Source organism: Bidens hawaiensis, unplaced genomic scaffold (assembly GCF_021521415.1).
Source record: "Bidens hawaiensis isolate Kalapana, Puna unplaced genomic scaffold, B.hawaiensis_p1.1 tig00039011_1, whole genome shotgun sequence".
Classification (NCBI taxonomy): domain Eukaryota; kingdom Viridiplantae; phylum Streptophyta; class Magnoliopsida; order Asterales; family Asteraceae; genus Bidens; species Bidens hawaiensis.
In genome coordinates, this window is record NW_027496851.1 from 100,632 (window position 1) to 106,144 (window position 5,513).

The 5,513-nt window shown below is 36.2% G+C and overlaps 1 pseudogene across 1 annotated transcript; it reads left to right on the forward strand.

Annotated features, from left to right (window-relative positions):
• The first annotated feature begins 458 nt into the window (after positions 1-458).
• On the forward strand, positions 459-4,978 carry LOC143590830 (calmodulin-binding protein 60 B-like; annotated as a pseudogene). The gene is made up of 9 exons (XR_013145554.1): positions 459-500; positions 673-769; positions 1,694-1,769; positions 2,122-2,180; positions 2,366-2,856; positions 2,998-3,158; positions 3,570-3,773; positions 3,975-4,187; positions 4,280-4,978. The product of XR_013145554.1 is annotated as a calmodulin-binding protein 60 B-like (transcript).
• The last annotated feature ends 535 nt before the right edge of the window (positions 4,979-5,513 follow it).

A 5,513-nucleotide genomic window follows, 5' to 3' on the forward strand; every position in this document is an offset into this window, starting at 1 on the left:
TTGTTATTGTATCGTATTTTCAATACGTGATAAACCATTAAAACTGAACCTAACCGAACTAAACAACCCGAATTGTCGAACCGACCTGAACTATCCGAATAGTAAACCCACTGGGAAAAAATTCTGGATCCGCCACTGGTAGTGGTAAGACTGTCTGCATCTTTTTCTTCTCAGACCCTACCACAACTTTATATTGATGGAATATACTAAGTACGATGATTATGCTGATGATTTATGATAACTAAAAGAATGTAAATGGGCTTTCCATTATATAATTCACGAACAACATCTAGACCGGATAACTTTCAAGTTACAACCCATGTTTAATACTCGAAACATAAGGGGATATTTGTGAACTTTACAAATCATTGTGGATGTACATGCAACTTACACAGCCACCACAATAGAAATCCCTTTTTATATTTATGGGTGGAACAAATATTAAAGATAAAGAAAAATAAAAAAAGGAAAGTTCCCAGATTCAGACTGGATATTTCTTGGTAAATTCTCAAAAAAAGTCCAAGTATTTATTAGATTTTCCCGCTTTCTTGTTCTTTTTTTATACTTTGATTGAAATGCTAAAAAAACCCTATTTTTATTTTCAATTTTGAGTAAAGATTACATTAGGGTTTGATCAGATCAGTTTTAGAAAGAGGGTTTTGTGTTATTTAGCAGAGAAAATGCAGAGAAAGATAATGGAGAAAAGAGGATTAGATTCCAGTGGTAGTGATGAAGGTCAACCTGAAAAGAAAAGACCAGCTCTTGCTAGGTATTTTATTGAATTTATTTTTCTCAATTTGTTTGTAAATATTTGAAGTGGGATTTTGTGATTGTTTGTGTTTTGGCGAAATATTAACAGTTAATTGTTAAATTATCGTGCTGAATGTTTGGTTTAATTCAGTAGTGGTATGTTAATGTTTGTCATGTGTGTTTAGGTTATTTTGACTTATCAAGTATATAAATGCCATCAAGGTTCAAACCTGCAAATATTTATTTTTCTTAAATGAAGACATGGAGTGTCTAAGATTGTTTTTTCTAAACATGTTTATAATTAGTGGAATCACATTAGAATTGTTTGGGATTGAGTTTGAAAAATGCTTATTGGCTTATTGGTGTTTTCAAAAAGTCAAAAAGTTTAAATGTGTTTGGCAATCACAAAAAACTTTCTTATTTTAGCTTTTTGAAAGGGTTAAAAAGCAGTTTTTTAAAAGCCCCAAATCCTGGCTTTTCAAAATGGCTTTTCAAAAAAGCACATAAGCCAATAAGCATTTTTCAAACTCAATCCCAAACATAGGGCGAAATGTGATTCACTATTAGGGTGACAGTTCCATTTGTTGGCATATCTAACATGTTTAATAAATGGGTTGTGTTCGGGTTGACCTATTTAACCCGCTTGGTTAAATAAGCTGACCCATCAACCCGTTGAACTAAATAGGTCAATCCACCAACCCATTTGACTCATTCAGATATAAGTATAACGGTTAAATGGGTGGTGTCCGGGCTATACAAGTGTGTTCAGATTAGGGTTTGACACGGGTAAATATATGGGCCACGTTTGGTTCAATGGTTCAAGCCATACACGATTGACACCCCTGGTTACAGTATATTTATGGAGACATGATTGGTTATTATAGTTTTTTGGAATATTTGTAGCATATTTTATATAAGTTGTTAAGGGAGCATGTTTATGCAGTGTCATCGTTGAAGCTTTGAAGATGGATAGTTTGCAGAAACTTTGTTCATCATTGGAGCCAATTCTTCGAAGAGTTGTAAGTTTTTTTCTCCCAACTAATAATTACAGTTATTTGTATTATAAACTGTCTTCTAGTTATTTAATGTTTTTTATGTGATATCTTATTAACACATCAAACAAACCAATGACTGGACCTTTCATTCTGAGATTCTTATATGAATTGAAGTGCACGTCTGTCATGTATATATGCCGTAGGTATATGGCAATGGGTTGGGGTTTAGTAATCTCAGTTGCATACATTGTTGTAAAATTACTTCAACTACATATACTTTCATAATATTCATAGAAGAATTTATTTGAGACATAAATTATGAAGCTAATGTTTGATTGTATTACAATTAACTCTATTTGGCTCACTGATTAAACAGGTTAGCGAAGAAGTGGAGCTCGCCTTGGCAAAGTTGGGCCCGCCAAAACTTAGCGGAAGGTAGATAATTTCTGTTTTTTGTTTTGTCATGGTTGAAGGCTAATTTAGACATTTAATCTCTTATTAAACAATGTGTAGAGTTAAATTTTGCAACTTTCACATGATACAGGCGGTATAAGCCATTAAGAGTTCTTTTTCTTTCGTTTTTATACTTTTTAACTTTAATTTTTTGAAAATTTAAACAGGGTTTCTCCTAAGCGATTAGAAGGGTCGGATGGAAGAGACTTACAGCTACAATTTAAGTCCAAAATATCAGTCTCTCTTTTCACGGGAGGAAAAGTAGAAGGAGACCGTGGTGCTGCAATCCACGTGGTGTTGATCGATGCCAACACGGGCCATGTTGTGACATCTGGTCCTGAATCTTCGGTCAAACTAGAAATTGTCGTACTCGAAGGAGATTTCAATAGCGAGGATGAGAAAGGATGGACTCAAGAAGAGTTTGAAACACATATGGTGAAAGAGAGAGACGGAAAACGACCACTTTTGTCGGGAGATGTACAAATGGCATTAAAGGAAGGTGTAGGGACACTAGGGGAGTTGATTTTTACTGATAACTCGAGTTGGATTAGAAGTAGGAAGTTTAGACTCGGGCTTAAAGTTGCCTCGGGATATGAAGGGGTTCGCATACGTGAAGCCAAAACGGATGCATTCACTGTTAAGGATCACCGTGGAGAATGTGAGTTTTTTTTTTACATTAAGGGTGGCAAAATGTGTGTTTATACAAGTATATTGAGTTATTTGAATGACCATGTATAGTTTTAATTATTTTATAAATGAACGATAATGTATGTAAACAAATCTGCATTTGGATCCACAGTGTACAAGAAACACTATCCACCCGCTCTAGCGGACGAGGTTTGGAGATTGGAGAAGATTGGGAAAGATGGATCGTTTCACAAGAAGCTAAACAAAGCAGGCATTTTTATTGTCGAAGATTTTCTTCGCCTCGTAGTGAGAGATCAAAAGAAGTTGCGCAATGTAAGATTATTATTATTTTTTCTTACTTTTGATTATCTGATGAGTAATTCCCATTTAGCAGAGGTATCATGTTTGATTCCAGCTTTCACTGGTTTCCTTCCTTAAACTTCACTCTATTTGTTCCCACTAGCTAGCAGGCTGTTGGTGGGCCCGTGAATTTTACCTAATGGGTTCCCAGGTCACAAAAATAAACGATTTTTTTTATATTTACCCTTTCTTTTATTACCTATTTTGATAGACTTTTATCCCAAATCATCTTCCTTTTGGTCATTTTATCTTTCAATTTTCATAAATAATCAGAGTTAATTTTAAACATGATTAAAATTTTAATTTTAAACAACATAAGCACATCCAGCCATCCTGTGTGATTACATTAATTGCAGTGTCTTACTATCTTGGAATCATTTGTAGGTATTGGGAAGTGGTATGTCAAATAAAATGTGGGACGTTCTCGTGGAGCATGCAAAGACGTGTATTTTGAGCCACAAACTTTACGTTTACTACTCCGATAATATACAAAATGTTGGGGTTGTTTTCAATAACATTTACGAGTTAAGCGGCTTAGTTGCCAATGGCCATTACTATGCAACCGATGCTCTTTCCGATGATCAAAAGGTCAGTGCCCTCCAATCAACTTAAAAACCCATGTTGAGTTATGGAGTCTAATGGGTGGCAAAAGGACACCTCATCGGCGCCACACCTGCTGCCAGAGCAACAGGTGGGGCCCAAGGGGTTACCATCCCTTTTAGGGTCGAACAAGTAAATAAGAAAAAAGACAAGGGTACTTATATAACGCGAATCTTTTTTTATGTGCAGGTATTTGTAGATACGTTGATGAAGAAGGCATACGATAACTGGGCGCATGTGGTGGAATATGATGGAAAATCATTCTTAGGAGCTCATTATGTTGGACAAATTGATACGGGAACGAGCCAACAAAACAATTCAAACTTGTTTGATCATCAACTCAGTCTACCGCCGCCCACCACTCAAGACAACCTGCTTCAAATCCAAGTGTCGCCATTGGAGGTAACTTCTTATTTTGCTTTTGTTTCACGTCTATTAGTGAAATGTCTAAAACACCCTTGAGAGTAACCGCACGTTTATCCTTTCTTGTGTAGGTTATGAGGGTAGTGTCACTACTCAGTTCGATGCAACTTCATTTACATTTCACAGTCCCTTGATCAACGGTTCACAACAACCTCTCGGGAATGATAACAACTTACTAGCCCTTGGATTGACACAAGCATCTACCCCTAATTTCCTTTCAGGCAACACCAACACATTAAATTTAAGTTCTTCGTTTAGAGGATTGGACGATTACTTTCCCGAAGAAGAAATTCGCATGAGAAGTCATGAAATGCTTGAAAATGATGATATGCAGCATTTGCTTCGGCTATTCAACAATGGTCAAAGTCAAACCTCGGGCAGTCAAGTCAACGAAAGTTATTATCCGTATTCAACGGGTTATATGCCAAACACTCCAAGTTTCGGGTATGGATTGGATGCGGATAAAACACGTTCGTCTGGGAAAGCAGTGGTGGGGTGGCTTAAACTTAAGGCGGCTTTGAGGTGGGGAATCTTTATAAGGAAACAAGCGGCCGAAAGAAGGGCCCAAATAGTTGAGTTGGAAGATGACCCGTGATTCTAGTATCCGTGTTTTGTTTTGGCGGTTAAACATGAAAGATACATGTGGTGTCAGGTTGGCAAATAAAAGCCTGCTGTTGTGTATGGTGATAACTTCAGTTCCAGGCGGTTTCAAATGTAACGTTTCGGTGTTGGACTGGAATATTAGGAATGGTGTTTGATGGTCGTAATCAAGGGCTAAGTTTTTATGGCTCGGATAAGCGTGGAAGCCTAAGAAAAAAAAAGTCTGATTTGAGTGATATAGTGATTGATTTGGTGTGTTGTATTGTTCTTGTGTTGTGATTAAGATGTAACATAACAACCTCTTGTGTTTATGCTTTAATACAGTTTTAATAATGGAAACAAGCTTTTATCTTTTAAATGTAGGAATATTGGATTCTAATAATCCCAACTATTAGTTGTTGACCAATAATAATTCCAACTAACAATCTAACCCGTAGCAATCCCAACTTTCAGGCAATGTTGTAAAAGTAGGTCTACAAGACCGAGTACTCTCCGAGTACTCGCTACAAGGTATGGTGCCGAGGGGAGTTTCTTTAACCCTGCCTAATTACTAAAAATTGGTCAAAGGTGGTCAACATTAGCTTGAATCACATCTAGTCGGTTAACTTGGGTCTATTTTGACTTAAAAAATACAACATAATTTGTATTTCTATAATATTAAAGAACAAATATCATTTTTTTTAATTAATGATTAACATTTTTTAG